The 16,664-nt window shown below is 39.3% G+C and overlaps 1 protein-coding gene across 5 annotated transcripts in view; it reads right to left on the bottom strand.

The window, feature by feature from the left end:
* The window catches only part of LNPEP (leucyl and cystinyl aminopeptidase), an 87,703-nt gene that overhangs the window by 40,269 nt on the left and 30,770 nt on the right, over nt 1–16,664 (bottom strand). For 2 of the 5 annotated variants that reach the window (XM_075020779.1, XM_075020780.1), the window contains exon 2: nt 1,512–1,618. The exons of the other annotated variants lie outside the window; for them this stretch is intronic. The gene's annotated coding sequence lies outside the window, so the exon portion shown is untranslated. The remainder of the gene's footprint in view (nt 1–1,511; nt 1,619–16,664) is intronic. 5 annotated transcript variants of the gene reach the window in all.

Here is a 16,664-nt window from a genome sequence, read left to right as displayed (position 1 = left end):
AATAAGATAAATTTTCCTTTGGATTTAAACATAATGAAAAGTAGGTTGACTTTTATTAATTTCTGACAAGAATGTGCATTTTGCCAATCTATATCCAGCCTAGAATATCAGTGTTCCTATAATACTTTACTGATTTTATCTATATTGCTAAGCTGCCATCCAATAATTGACAATAATATTATACAGAAATGAATTACATGAACAATTTCAGGAATATAACTATATATAGTTGCTTCATAGGAGTTAAAATGTTGAAACAGACTAATGGAAGATACTGGGGGGGGGTAAAGATTCATGGTTTGGTAGTAGCCTTTTTTTTCCTTTTTTTTTTAAAGTCAAGTTTCTATATAGCTGAAATTCTCAAAGGTGAAAATAAAACATCTTAAAGAAAAGATGGCAAGAATCTTTTCAAACCAGGTATACCAAACCCCTCAACATTTACTCTAAAATGCATCAAGACTTCCTGTTTCAAGGCCACAAACTCAGAAAACTATAGTGTCAGTAGCCATAACACTGAAAAGGTTGGAGCAAGAATTGTTATTCTAGCCCACGTTCTACCGTGCTTTTCGCTTTGTGTGGTATCTGTGTATTAAACCTCTAATGGTACTTGCCTGCCGCTTATTTCAGAGTTAGACTGACAGACTATTCAGATACCTTCAAAACAAATAATGGCTTCATAAATCAGCACCTTGCATCTCTTAACAAAAAACTACTGCATTAACTTTTAAAAGATCAACCTTGAACATTTCTCTGCAAAGGCCTTAAAATAAGAAAAAATAAAATAAAAAATTCTATCTCACAGAGGTCAGTATGAAGAAGGTGCACTGGTTAATCTGGACAAGTAATACAGAGATGAATGAAAGCAGGTAGTTTGCTGAAATTTGGATCTACCTGCTCACCCTTTGTCCTATTGTAAACATGCTGCTCTGACTACGAATAGGATCATAGGGTCACAGGATACCTGAGGTTGGAAGTGACTTCAGGAGGTCATCTACTCCAACCTCCAGGCAAAAGCAGTTTCTAAAAGTTATGTACTTATGGCATTTCCCAGTACAGTGCTCATGCTCCAGCCTTCAGGTTGTGGTTGCAGTTCAGTGGTCCAGCAATATGGTGTCTACATTGGAGCATGGGCACTCACGTATCAGACTGGAGACCTCACAGAGTAAAGAAAGTGGGTAGAAAGCTAAGTTACAAATGAAAACACATAGACAAACTAGCAGAGGAAAAAAAGAGGAAAGACAGTATTGTGCAACGGAAGCTCTTTTACAATTCCTCTATCCAAGAATAGTTTATCAAGAATTCACTAAACTACTTCTAGCAGAGATTCTTGTTGATTACTCCCTCAGCTGGTTGCTCTTCAAATCTGCTGGCTAGCTTCAATCAAAATTGAAAAGACTCAAGACCAAATTTCTTCAAGTCCCAATGCAATCCCACCCTAAAACAACCAGCTGCTCATGGAAGACACCCAAATCAGTATCTGCTATGTAGAAAAGGCAGGTATTAAGACTCACATCTTAACCACTCCAAAAGGTAGCAGCCAATCAGTACACAGCTCCAACCTCAACCATGGCATGTGCTGCTGCATGGCCAGCAAAAGAGGTAGAAGACAGGGGAGGCACTGCAAGAGGGAAGGAGGAGAAAGATAAAGAGCATAAATCTGGCAGAAAGTAGGCTTCATCAGCTCTGCTGCTCATAGAACAGTTTACTTTTTGAAGAGCTTATTCTCTAACAAGTTTCTTCTAAAGCCAACTACCTTAATATTTTCAAAGTTGCATGCAGGCACTAATTACTCTTTTAGTCAAAAAGAATTATACAAAAATTCTCAAAGTGAAACTAAGAAAAGCTAAAACAAAAGTTAGTTTCAAGGCAATTCACAGTCTTAATACCTAAGCAACATTCACTTCTAGGAAAACAACAGTTAAAACCAATTTCTATGCAAGTATTTGCAAAAATTGGAAGCAATCAATTTTTCAAGCAACCAACAAGTCTTGGTTGTTCTGTAATGCTGAAATACTGTAAGATCAGAACTTTCCTGAAGATCTAGGGCATCACCAGACCACTATTCTCCACTGGAAAGTGTAATGAACGGGTTAACTTTGTTCATGAAATCGCATGTGGGGGTAGGGACATTCTTCGCTTATCTAAAACCTGTAAAGGTAGGGACATTCTTCACTTATCTAAGACCATAAGTATCCAGTTGAGTAGACAATTACATACTGATGATTAGCATGAATGGGACTTGAGTCACCTAAAGAACAGCTGAGAAAGACTTCGGCCTTCATCCCAACAACCACCAGAAGCCAGATTACGACCACCTAACAACTGATGGCACAAGATACCGAAGATACCAGCCAGCCCTCACGTATCAGGGACTAAAAGACTGTAAAAATAAAGAGACTCTTCCCCAGTTTCGGTGCGAGCTTGTGGCGGAGCATTGCCTCCCCGGCCGCCCAGTGCTGTTTTGCTCTCTTATCGCTTGCTAATAAATTCGATTTTTTTATCCAATACAAATTGGCTCCTCCAATTTGTCACGAGCGTTTATAACAAATTTGGTGCCATGACTCGGATCCAGGTTCTTTGGTGCGGACCCTCGCAAGCGGGGAGGTGCCCTATGCCCGGATAGCCCCGTCTTGAGGAGGTGCCGCCGCCACACCCTGGACCCATGAACCCCTCTAAATTACGGTAACTGAGCAAAAGAACCTGCAGGACCCCTTAAATTTTGTGCACGAAGACCAAACGAAGACCCCAGGAGCGGGTGAGTATATAAATTGTGAGCCATTTGGTTGGGGTGGTTATCCCGAGGTGCGACTGTGTGAGAGGTCTCTCTGAGATCACACGAGTGCGGACCCTCCAGTAGTGCAGTTCTCGTAGCCCGCGAGGGAGCGAGTCATGACCGAGAGGAAGTGAGTATGTGTGTGGATAAGGGCACCTCGGAAGATGGGGCAGAGGAAAGCAAGCCCTCTGGACTCATAAAAATAAGGAGGAAAGATAAGTTACCAAACATACCCCCAGATAGTCCCCTAGGCCTGATGTTAAGATATTGGGACAGTTCACCAACGAGAAAGGATAAGTCTAAGGAAAAGATGATTAATTATTGTATTGAGATTTGGGCTGGGAAACCTCTCAACAATCCTCATGTACTCTGGCCCGTGTTCGGGTCCTCTAAGGATTGGGCGTGTCAACAATTAAACATATGGATAAACAATAAGAGACCACCAGCCAGCCCAGAGGAGAGTGAATATGCTACAAGCAAAGAATTTATTTTTGGGCTCCCTGGCCGGCTGCAGCTGTTTATTTTACCCGTAATTCTGCACGCGAAGATCCGAACGAAGATGACAGAGTCGTGAGTATTTAAAGGAGTATACCGTTCAGTTGGGTGGGATTCAGTTGCCTGTGTGTGTAAGAGTGTGTGTGTGTGTGACGGAACTTAGTTCCGAAGCGATTGTGGAGGTCTAACCGCGGTCCCAATCTCCTGCGAGGGACTTGGCCGGTGAAGGACCGAAGCGATTCCTATAGGATTCGTGGGTGGGGGATAGGTCCTAAACCCCCTACAAGACACTCTTACCGGTGACCAAGGGCTGTAGGAATTGCCACAGTAAAATTCCTAGATGGGTCAAACAAAGTCGAGAACCCAGGACCAGAAAGAAAAGAGCAAATTACCAGATATACCAACAGAAAGTCCACTAGGGACAATGATTCAAAATTGGAATGAAAAGGAAAAAGTAAATTAGAAATTAATTCAATATTGCATGGTTGAATGGCCAAAGAAACCTTTAAGACCACATGTCTTCTGGCCTGTTTTTGGATCTTTTGAGGAATGGGTTTGCCAAGCCTTAAATATATGTTAACTCAAAGGAATCTTTTAATCAGGAGGAAAGTGATCATACAGAATTATGGATTGGGACTTCATGTCCTTTTCCAACCTCAATATTTATGAGAAGTTTGAGGAAAAAGGAGATAAAAACAAAAAGGGAAAAGAAAAAGATGATAAATGAAAACCACTAGATAACTTACCGCCTCCATATTTTAATAATTCACCTCTTGCGGCGGCTCCCCCTTTGGCGGCCGTAGTACCTCCACCAGTAACACCGATGTCCCTGCCTCCATCATCAACAACGCCGGAATTAGAAAAACCTCCGGCTGCATGTACAAAAAGTGAAACCGCCACATCCGAGGGAGCCTTCTTGTATCCCTTACGAGAGGTAACCCTCGGAGACAATCAAGGAGGCATTGAGTTTGTGGCAGTCCCATTAAATACCACAGATGTAAAAAAAAAAAAAATTTAAGAAAGAAATGGGGACCCTACTAGATGATCCCCTCAGAGTGACTGAAAAACTAGATCAATTCCTAGGTCCCAATGCTTATACCTGGGAAGAAATACAGTCTATTTTCGAGATTTTATTTACTACTGAAGAAAAAGGAAAGAGTTACATGTCAGTAGTAAGAGCAAAAGGGAAACCTTTTAAAGTCCTTAGTGATTTACTTTTGCTCCCTAAGGCAGAATACAATTTATCAAGAAGGGATTTGATTCTGAAATTAAACTTAAGCATTCAAAGTCAAGGAGAGGGGTCCGGCTCCGTGCAGTCGCGGCGGAGCCGGCGCTGCAGCAGCAGCAGGCGAAGTCCTTTGTTGCAGCCGCAACAGCAACAGCGGCAACAGCGACGGCCGCGGCGGGGGCAGCTCCCCGCGGCAGCGGCCACCGCCTCTCCTCGCGCCGCGAGGCGATAATTGCAGTCAACTATGTGAACAACCAAAGAGAGGGGGGCTTTCTGTGCGACTGCTGTATCGCTATCGATGAAAACAACTGAGATGGACTGTGCTACCACAAGGGTTCACAGAGTCACCAAATCTATTTGGACAAACTTAAGAGAAAATTTTAAGATTTCATTTTACTCCGAGAGGTAAAGTTATTACAATATGTAGACAATCTATTAATAGCGGGAGAAACTGAAGAAAGAACCCGAGAAACTACTATTAAATTGTTAAACCTCCACAAACTAAAAAGGAAATTCGACAAATATTGAGATTACTAAGATATTATAGACCATGGCTTGAAAGCTACAGTGAAAAGGTGAAATTCTTATGTGAGAAATTAACTAATAACCAACTTAAATGGTCTACAAAAGATGATCAGAAATTAGAAGAAATAAAAAGGACATTAATACAGACACCTGTATTAAGCCTCACAGATCTAAAAAAAAACCAAAACAAAACAAAACCCCAACCTTCTTTATCTCTTTGTGAATAGTCCTTGCTCAAGACTGAGCAGGAATTAAGAAACCTGTGGGGTGTTGTTCTAAGTTACTTGATAAAAGTGTATACTCCACATAATGTCAGAAGTGTTTACAACAGAAAGTGGAAAAATGGCTAACAGATAGCCAGATCCCAAAATATGAAGCAATATTGATTGACTCCCCTAATTTAAAACTGAAGATAACCTCTGCTCAGAATCCAGCATATTTTGTTTGGAGAACCATCAGAAAAATTACAACATAACTGTTTAAAGGTAATTGAGACCCAGACTAAAGTGAGACAATAACCTAAAACCTGTGGAATCAGGACCTCTAAGCCCATCATGGTCAACTCAGGCTTGTGAGCTGTATACCCTATATATGGCCCTAAAATTATTAAAAAACAAACAAACAAACAACCCCTATATTTACAGATTACAAAAATACATATGTAGTTCACACTTTTGGAAGGATTTGGAAGGACAGGGGTTTGATTGATGCTCAGGGGAGGAATCTTGTACATCGGGAATTGGTGACGGGTTTTGGGAACGTTGGGAGAGCCAGGAGAGATGGCAGTGGTGCATGTGGGAAGACATAGGGGGAGATTGGATTGCTGAGTCAGGGAGAGTGGTTTGTCGGATGGAGAGGCCCGAGGGGCAGCCCTGGGGACTCGGGTCACTAGAGTTAGCATGGTAATTTTCTTTGTGTTCCTATGTGGTGGTTCTGGGAAAAGAGTATGTTGCTCTGCTGTGGAGCCTCTGTGCCAGAGAATTGTGTTTTGCCTCTGGGTATTTGGGGTTGCCAGTGAACTATTCTTGTTGGCAGGTTGATGGGAGTGTAACCACTATACAGTCCTGTGTTGGTGCTTGGTTGTGTTTATGGACAAAATTGGAAGACTTTGCTAGCTATCTGAAAGGTAGTGCTCATTTCAAGTGGTTAAAAAAAAAAAAAGTAAAAAAGTAACTGTTTCAAACTGTTTGCTTGCTCCTTGTTTGATTTAGAGAAGGACTGTGAGCGATTAAGGTAGAGACCAATTCGTGTGGCTGTTGTGTGTTGTCTCACAGGTATTTGTAACAACATCTTTTTCAAATGTTGACTACATCTTTTTCAAACGTTGACTATTTTGGTGGTTGTTGTTGTACATATTTTGAAAATATTTCATTGAATTTATTGAATGAATGAAGATTTGTGTATGCACAGGGCTGCTTGGCTTGTCAGTGGTGAATGTGGGACAGTATCTATTGGGAAGTTGCTTATGAGATATAACATGTGGAATGCTAATATGCAGAGATGTGCTGAGCCCTGGTAGCATTCATGACATTTTAAAAGTCGGTCGACAAGCAGCCACAGGAAAGAAAAAAGAGCGGCTTGCAGACCTTTTGGGGAGGTACAGGTTGATTTCGCTGAGTTGCCCAAAGTAGGCAGGATAAAATATTTATTAGTAATAGTAGATCATTTAACACAATGGGTAGAAGCTTACCCTGTAGCACGAGCTACTGCACAGATGGTAGTAAAAACAAAACAAAACAAAAAAAAAAATTTATTAGAATACCTAATACCCAGATATGGGATAATCCAGTACATTGACTCTAATCAGGACACACACTTTACATCTAAAATTATTATGTCAATCATTAGACATTCAGTAGGAATAACACACCCCGTGACATCCACATAAAAAAAAAAAAAAATCAAACAATCAAACAACAACTGACTAAATTGATGATTGAAACACAGATGCCCTAGACAAAATGCTTACCATTGGCACTTTTAAATAACTAAACCACATAGTGAGACTGGATTATCCCCATTTGAAATGTTATATGACATGCCCTATGATATGCAATGCCCAGCCAATTACCCTACTTTAGATGAAGATAGTATTAACCCTTATATTGTTCAGCTGATGAAAAAGAGAGAGAGATTGCAGAAGAAGGGAATGGTGGTACAGAGGCCACCCCTAGATATATCCATACATTCAGTAAAGCCAGGTGATATGGTATTAATCAGAGCCTGGAAAGAATCCTCTCTCACTCCTAGGTGGGAGGGGCCCTTTCTTGTTTTACTTACCACAGAAACTGCTGTCTGGACTGCAGAACGAGGATGGACACATGCCTCGCAGATTAAAGGACCTTTACCTAGAGACCAGTGGGAAGTAGCAAAGACTTCAGAGGACTTAAAACTAGTGATAAGGAAGAAAAAGAAACTGCATGAATGAATAAATCCTTTTGGAAAAACGGTAAAACCTAGTTTATACCAGTGGTTCCAGGTATCACCTGGAGATAATTTACAGGTGGTGAACTTTACTCCTCGGCGTACAGAACGGATACCTCATCAAACCGGTGGAGCTGATATATATAAATTAACAGGAACTCCTAAGTACTTAGCTTTTTGTTGTGAAGTGGAGACTGAAGTCCCTAGACCACCTGAATATTTTAGCGAGATTCCGTGTTTAAAGCATCGTAACCACAACCATTGGAGTTGGGTGTTTTGTAACTGTGTAAAATACGGTCAGAAATGGTATTGTAGTTCTAAAAGGAGACATTATTATTGTATAAAGTGTCGAGGGTATCAATCCCCCTGTGGAGACCAATTGAACAGAGTGGAAATTAATAGACTAATTTGTGGGTGGGAATTATTAGTACCTGAAACCTGGGAAGTATATGAGAATGATTGGCCTGAAACTATAAGGCGGTGTGCTATCAGATTCGCGTGGAAGTGAGCTTGTGGCGGAGCATTGCCTCCCCGGCCGCCCAGCGCTGTTTTGCTCTCTTATCACTTGCTAATAAATTCGATTTTTTTATCCAATACAAATTGGCTCCTCCAATTTGTCACGAGCGTTTATAACAGAAAGCACATAGAAAAAGTATCAAAAGGTTACTGGAGTTATTTATGCTGACATATGCATTCACAGAAGCATAGAAGTCAGGCTACTTTTTTGGAGAGGAACAGTGGCAAGTATGTTTAAAGCTTTTACACTTAGATAAACCCTGGATTGTTTGCTTCCTGCTGGTTCACTGGAATTTGTGAGTCATCAGTCATGTGAATTGAACTCTAATGACCTTCCACTTTTAACTCATGAGCCGCTACAATATGAGCTAAAAAGTCCACAGGAAGTACAAACCCGGTATTTTTAAACTGAAGCAAGCCATGAGGAATAAGCAGCAGCCTGAGGAACATGATTGCAACCATCACATTTCACTGTCATCTTTCACACCAAGTAAGGCCAAGTGGCAAATATTCCCATTGTAAAATATACTAAAAGCATATTAATTCAGATATTAAAGCAGATTAATTCAGATTCCAAATATGACATCGGGAAAATTAACATAACTGCAAGACTGGGGAACTTTAACGTGTAAAGAAGCTGCATGGTTCCAGTGAACTACCACTGCCATGCCAAAGACTGCAGTTGCACCAGAAGCCTTTGTGGTCACACTAGTGCACAATTAAGGAAGTACTGACTTGAGCTGCTAAAATGCACTACAAAAATTATCTGTTATCAGGCATGTCAATTTAAATCTAAATCTTTCTAAACGTAAGCTTAGTGTGAGAGTGAACAAGGACATAAAAAAAAAGTCATGGGTCTGAGTCTTGTTGCTCACTAATTAGCACTAATGAAATGACACGAAAAGCTTAAAGCTTAAGCTAAAAGCTTAAACACACCCAAGTAAAAGAGATTTTACACAATTTTTCCACAAATCTGCAAACTTAAATTTAGAGATTTTCAACATCTTCCTCAATATGTGATCTATTATCACACCTAGCAGAGAAAAATGGGAATACTCACAGTTTAGAAACAATCCTGAGAAGAGATTTGAGGTTAAAAACTAAATGTGATAGACTAATCCAGAAAGCCAATCCTCCTAATACTGCAAAGCTGAAGAAAGGCAGACATTTTCTCAAAATCAATGGTTTTGAAAAAGTATCTTTAGAGCTGCCTCCTGCAATGCAGATGCCCAAAAACCTATTGAAATGTATCTCCTCATTACAATAATCAGGGGACCATAACAAGCCCGGTCTGTTGTTTTCTGTAAAGAGGACAGAATATTTAGACATTAAATTCAAATTCAGTTTACAATAGGGCAAGCCAACATTACAATAGGCTTGCAGTGTGTGCTGCATCCTTTGCTAATGAGAACAGCATAGTCAAATCTAGGTGGTAAAAAGTGGCATGACTTAAGAACACAAAGGTGAGTAATTAATCAGACCAAGCTGAACAGAAGGAGGTCCCTTTTCTTTTTCCTACAAGACATACATCTTTTGCTCCTATACCCTTTCATAAATTAGTCTTTTAACTTACAAAGCAACTTTACTAAAATAATTAAGTTCAGTATAAAACATGATCACGCAGGGACAATCAGGGGCTGTAGTAAAACTGTGTAGCATTTGCTCCAAGTATTTACTTTGCCTGAAGAGCTCCATTCCCATTAACAAGGAGAATGTAAGCTTTCTGCTGAAGTGTAAAAGCCTTAGGCAACACTATGTAATGAATGTCAGTATGTATGACAATGAAGTATCTTACAGTGTTTTGGGTTTGGAATCCATTACAGATATTCTGTAGAATACAGAAAAAATACTTTATTTTTCAGAGTCAGTATCTTCCTATAATGCTATTGATACCTCTTTATAATGCTAGAAGTCTGTACTTTTCCCTTGCAAAACAAAATCAGTAATCTCTTGGCTATCTGGATTCATGTCTGGGTATTCTATCTCAGAACTGAAATCTCAACACTCAAAATTCTTACATGAATCTAAGTGACCCATTCTTCAAGTTCATCCCTTTTTAAAATGTACACAGAAAATGCTCGAAGGCAATTGTTCTTTTTTCAACTTTCCATATTCTAATTAAGAGGTTGAAATTAAAAACCTGCACAATTTAAACCCAGCAAATCCTATTGGTAGAGTCAGATAGATTGTTGCCACTTTCTGAGACTAAAGTTCAACACATTATTGTCTTTAAATAAAATACTGCATGATACCTGCTCATTAACTGAAAGAAACGTTAAATTACAGTAACACCTGGCATTTTGTTGCAACCAAACCCCTACTGCAGAGATAAGCATAGGAAACTTTTTGTTTCCCTGGAATTATCTAGAAGCCAAATAACTATTTTAATATAGTGGCTGGTTTTGGCTGGGATAGAATTAATTTTCTTCATGGTAGCTAGTACCAGGCCATGTTTTGGATTTGTGCTGGAAAATGTTGATAATACAGGGATGTTTTGTTATTGCTGAGCAGTGCTTACAGAGTCCAGGCCTTTTCTGCTTCTCATACCATCTCACCAGTGAGTAGTCTGGGGGTGCAGAAGAAGTTGGGAGGGGACACAGAGCTAGGACAGCTGAAACCAACTGACTAAAGGGATATTCCATGCCATATGACATCACGCTCAGCATACAAAGCCAGGGGAAGAAGAAGGGAGTGGGGGGGATGTTCAGAGTTATGGCATTTGTCCTCCCAAGTAACTGTTACGCATGATGAAGCCCAGTTTTCCTGGAGATGGCTGAACACCAGCCAGCTGACAGGAAGTAGTGAATTAATTCCTTGTTTTGCCTTGCTTGTGTGCACAGCTTTAGCCTTCCCTATTAAACAGTCTTTATCTCAAGCCACAGGTTTTCTCATTTTTACTCTTCTGATTCTCTCCCCCATCCCAGAGGGGTGGAGCAAGTGAGCAGTTGCCTACTGGGGTTAAACCACGACAGGTAGCATGTTTTACCACCAGACACAGCAAAACCCAAGGCCAGATCAAATGGCCTTGAATAAAGTGTGCCTACTAGCTAGAGTAAAAACTTATTCCCACAGAATGTAAACTACTTCAGTCACATTTAAGTAACAGGATAGAGGGTGCAGAGTTACTGCTTCCCAAAAATAGGCATCTACTAATGTGTTGATGCATTCTGTGCCTGATCTATGAGGAATGAACACAGAAAAACTATGAACAAAGTACTTGTTTTGCTACCTGACTTGCTACAAGCAACTCACTGATACTATGTCAAAGAATAATTCGGTCCAACGCAGGAATAGCTAGAGCTCTTAAATAATGGGGTTAGTTATTCAGGGCCCTAATACTGTTTTACATACCAAACTTTTATGACCAAATCTGAAAGCATTGGCCTTTTCTTAGCAGAAGCAGCTGCTGACTAAACAGCAAATACCATAGACAAACCAGAGGAATTTTGTCCCTACTAAAGACTGGTTGTGTTTGCTAAGACCATCCAAAAGGGTGAAAAGCAACTTTGAGCTGTTTTTTTTTTTCCTTTTAAAGATCTATTTTATGTTCATGTACCTGTCTAAATGCCATCTTCTCTAGAAATAGTGGTGAAACACTTGCAAGATTTTGGCACATATAATAAGCTCAGAATATGCGGTTCCTAATACATGAATGAACCTGTTACCATGACAGTAAAGTGAGTTTGAGAAAAAGATGCCAGCAGGAAGAAATACTGTGCCACACAGTCTAATGTCAAAAGAGCAAAGGTTCCGCTATTCCTTAAGCATTGGAAAATTAGTTTTACACTGTTAAGTTTTAGCAAACAGCATAAAGCTATATGTTTACAGGACTCCAAGAAAAGATTTGAAGCACTTACAAGCACTTGCAAATACACTTTGTCTGCCAGGTAAGCACACTTCAAGAGGACAGACATACTGGCATAAAAATAGTAGGGCTGGTTATAGTACATGGAACCTGATCTTCTCTCCTTTATTTGGACTTTGGGATTGGTAACAAAGGAAAGGGATGTGATAGTGAAGGCTAAAGCACTGATACATAGCCATAGATACAAAGACTGTACAAATGCTACAGCTGTAAGTTATATAATCCTTGTCAGTAACTAACATTATGTAACTAAATCTCTGTCCCCAAATCTGCATTTTCAGCCTCAAATAAAAGGAGGGTAGGGAGAGATAAATATTCTCTTAATACTCCAAATCCCTCTGAACTGTCCTGACTAAAACTTCAGAATTGTTACTATGGAAAAAACATACGATATATGGTTTTCAATTCTAAGGGTTTTTTTTAATCTAATTTGGCATTTTATTCCAATTTATTCATTTTGTTTGACATTTAACGCAAATGTGGCATTCCACATTTACCTAATCAAAGCCGTAAATCTATTAGTTTATCCTGAGTTACTTAGTAAAAATATAATTTTAACAGAATTGTAAAAATTAAAACTATATACCCAGGCTCTGCTCCTACTAATGTTAGTTTACCAGTTTGGCTTAACAGGAAATGAATCAATCTCCACAACTGCAAACTGCAAAACATTAAAGTTTTCATAGAAGAAAGAGGGAACATTCACTCTTATTTGTGGACACCATGTTGGGCGCACTGCTTGAGTTTTGCTCCAGATATTGATCTTATTCTCAGCCAAAACTATTATTGCCATTATTGTTTCTGCTTTGGCTAAAGGGAAGGAAGGGAAACAGGCAGCCCAAGGGGTAGTTCCAAAACACGGATTCATTTTTCACAAGTGCTGAAACTGTCATACAGAGGCAATTTGAAGAAAGCAGATTCTAAATACTACACTGGGAATCCAAAAGGTGAGAAGTACTTCAGAAAGTGCCATCATTTCCTTGGTGCAGAGTGCCAACTAAAAATGACTAGCTCCAAACACCACTAGTTAGAATTTTTATCACTGCGAATAAGCTTTAGAGTTTAAGTCAACAGAAATAAGAATACCTGGTATAGATAAGTACAACTTGTTATCCAATATTTTTTTCAACAGATGAGGCATAAAATGGCCTTGGCTTGCAAAGAAGTAAAGCTTTAACTGACAACTAAACATCTGAATTGGTAGCCTTTTAAAATGCACACTTAAAACTTTCATTGTTAACATTTTCTTAGGAAGAAACCTGATATTTTCCTAAATTTAAAGATAAAATAAGGCTTGAAAACTTAGTTGATGCTATTTATGAACTGCATAATCTAACAAGCCAGAAAGGGGTTTCAAAAATCTAGCAAAGAAGTGACTCAAATGTTGTTACACTCCACCACACTTAACCACTTCAGCAAATGAAATAAGAAAAAAAGGATCAAGAAACAAAAGTGACAACTTAGAAAACCTACAATATTTTATATCAATAGCTTAATGAAAGATAAAGAAATAAATAAATATTTTAAGAATAAAATCCTCAAAAGATATGAATACTGAGGCAATGGGGTTTTTTTCCATATTCCCCCTTGCCTTTTTATTTAGGTGTCATTAAAAGCCATATCTATCTATTATGTCCTATTTATATGCTATATCTTAAGATCTTTGGTGCAAGACTTGATCACATAGATAACATTATATCACCACATGACATCCAATTATTTCCCCACCAAATTCTCAAAGAATACAAATAATTATTGTATTTATACATATACAAATACAAAGAATACAATAACTGCTCAGTCTACAAGTGCTTAAGAGTAACAAAGCTCCTCCTATCTAAAGCCTTCTTTAGGCTTCTTCAGAATGTTTGGATGCAGCTTCAGAGTTCCTTTCTGTGTTACTGCAATTTCAAAACCTTCTGGTCAAATCAGAAATAACCTCAGTTCTGTAAGAAACCCAGAACATGATCCATTAGATAAAATTATTAATCTCAGCAAATATGTACATGAAAAGTGCCCTCAAATGCTCAACTGTGTACACCACATTAGATAAACCAGCAGTAGTTCTTTAAGTCTCCACACATCTCCAGCCTTATGACTGATTGCTTGGTTAGGCAAATTATTTTCACTTAATTATCTAAACAAAGGATTATACGACAGACACTTAAATCAACTGGCTAAAAGCAACTGTACTGGTAGTTAACCTTTACTTTGATTTAAACTGTAATTCCCTGTTGATGCAGCATCAGCAGCTATGAAAGGAAAGCCATGCTTTCTAAGCATGGAGCATACATACAGAGTCTAGCTTGTAAACAGTTAGCTAGACCAAACGGATAAATGGACCCACTCATCTGCAGAACTGCTTGTCATCCTAATGTTTATGGCCAGTCCAGAAGAATGGGATGGAACCTCTCAATGAGTACAAAGTAGCTTCATCACCTTTTGAAACACTTGTGATATAGAGAACGAACTACTAATTGCTTAATGATTGTCTCTCTGTAACTCATGTACTTACTCATGTACAGAGACCTTCAATGCGCCTGCGTAAAGTACATTTGCATATGCTAATAGTTTCCTGGAAAACTAATGAATATGTATAACATTTCTTGGAAATCTAGTGAATATGTATGTAGAACATGTACTTAACCTGCACAATTAGACCCAACGGTGTGCATGATAGGTGGAGCGATCCCCTGTGCATCCAGCTACCTACTTAACAGTTAATCAAACTATTGAGTTAGTTTCTTTGAATCAATCTGGCACCCCAGGTGGGACCTGCTCTGCTCGGCTGCAGGACCCGCTGAGAACCGGACTCCCTAGGGTACCCCCGGGATTTCCCGGAGGGACTCCTCCCCTCAATCGGATCACTGCGGGAGCAGACAAGGACACCATCTAAAGGAGTAAAGGTATTCTTTAATCTTTTATGTGTATTTTATTTTTGGGACCGGTCATTTGTAAAGCTATCCATAAGTCATAAGACAAAAGTAAACTTATGCAGGATGGTGTATAACAGGTAGCTAGCACCCTTGGTAGACATTTGGTGTGGTATATGTTTGGGTGCTTTTGTTTTGGTACACTCTGTATGCTTCTGTACACTTTGTGTGCTTTAGGTTTGGTACCCACTCATGTGCTTTTGTTTATGTTTTGAATTTGATTTTGATGTTTTTGGTTACTGAATGTGGTAAACAACTATTGGGACTGAATTACGGGTATCGTTTGCGGATTTTGGTCTAAACTACATAAGACAATTAAAACTGTGGATTGAACGTTTGAGTAAATGAGACGCAGCTCAGCTGCGGAGCGTGTGGAGTTCTGATCCACAGTCTCGTAACTCTGCAAGGGGTACAGCCGGAGACGAACGAAGTGTGACTCACTGGTGATTTGGAACTTGAATTTATATGTTAGCGTTGTAATTGTAAGTTTGAGTTTGATTATCTCAATCATTTTGTGGTGTTGGTGTAAGAAAGTCCCTGTATGGTGCATCATATAAATGTGGGTATTTGAGTGGTGTCTTTTACATCCAGGAAATGAGTGTATGCCCTCATATGTCCTGGAATGCGTGTGGTACAAACAGAGGTTGCAAACAGATTGTGGAGGGGTTATTGAATGCTCTGAGTGTCGGGTTTGGACTCCCTGGGACAAAAGGGAACGGGCTACATATACAGTTGAGATATATAAACAAGTAATATGGGAGGTAAACAAAGTGGTGGAATATTGAAAAAGAGCCCCTTAGGCTGTATTTTGGATCACTTGAAGGAGATAGGGGGGACCGCCAGGTGGAAGTGTAGATAAGAAAACTTTAATAAAATATTGCAATCAGTGGTGGCCTTTATATAAGTTAGACAGTGATGAAGAATGGCCCTTTAATGGGACATTGAATTATAACACTTTGTTACAATTGATATGTTGGTTTTGAGATGAGAAGGAAAATAGGATGAGGTGATGTACGCAGATATGTTTTTCACTTTAAGAAATCATTCAGAATGGCAGAAAGAATGTGGCATTAATTTGGCCCCACATGATCCTCTTGTGTTAGCAATGGAAAAGGAGCACAAAAGGACTACAGGGAAGATGAAAAGATGTTGTTCGGCATGTAGTATAGGACAAAGATGTGTAAAATTAAAGGAAACTGAGGAAAGAATAGAAGATTTGGGGGTTTTTACCACCCTTACTACCTCCAACACCCGTAGAAGGTAATTTTACTGACGATATGGGTGCGAAAGAACCTGATGAAGGTACGAGCATGAAAGATTTAGGTTTTACTCCTATTACAGCTCGCACACGGAGTAAGGTCGGTCCAATAATCCAGGCTCCCTTAAGACAGGCAATAGGAGCCCCTGGTCCTACGAGGATTAAAGTGCCATTTACGATGAATAATTTAGATTCATGGAGGGAAATGGTAAAAGGATATCGGGATTATCCTGAGGGAGTTGCTAAAAGATTTGAGTTAATTGTTAAAAATCAAGATCCAGATTGGAAGGACATGAATTTGATGTTAGATGCCTTAACCGAAACTGAAAAGCAATTAATAATAAAGAATGCTTGGACTCAGATCCAAATTCAGATAACTGCTGGGGTTTTACCTGGTACGGTAGATAATCACGTACCGAGAACAGACCCCAACTGGGACCCTAATGATGACAGTGATTACCAATTGTTGAAAAAAATATCAAGAATGGATAAAGATTGGTATTGAAAATGCGATACCGAAAGCAGTTAATTGGTCAAGTGTGTATGCAGTAAAACAAGGTCAGACTGAAACTCCCACAGAGTTTCTTGATCGGTTAAGAGCAGCTATGCGGAAATTTACTACCTTAGATCCTTTATCTGAAGTAGGA

Source organism: Buteo buteo, chromosome Z (assembly GCF_964188355.1).
Source record: "Buteo buteo chromosome Z, bButBut1.hap1.1, whole genome shotgun sequence".
NCBI classification, from domain to species: domain Eukaryota; kingdom Metazoa; phylum Chordata; class Aves; order Accipitriformes; family Accipitridae; genus Buteo; species Buteo buteo.
This window is presented reverse-complemented; position numbering and strand designations above follow the sequence as displayed.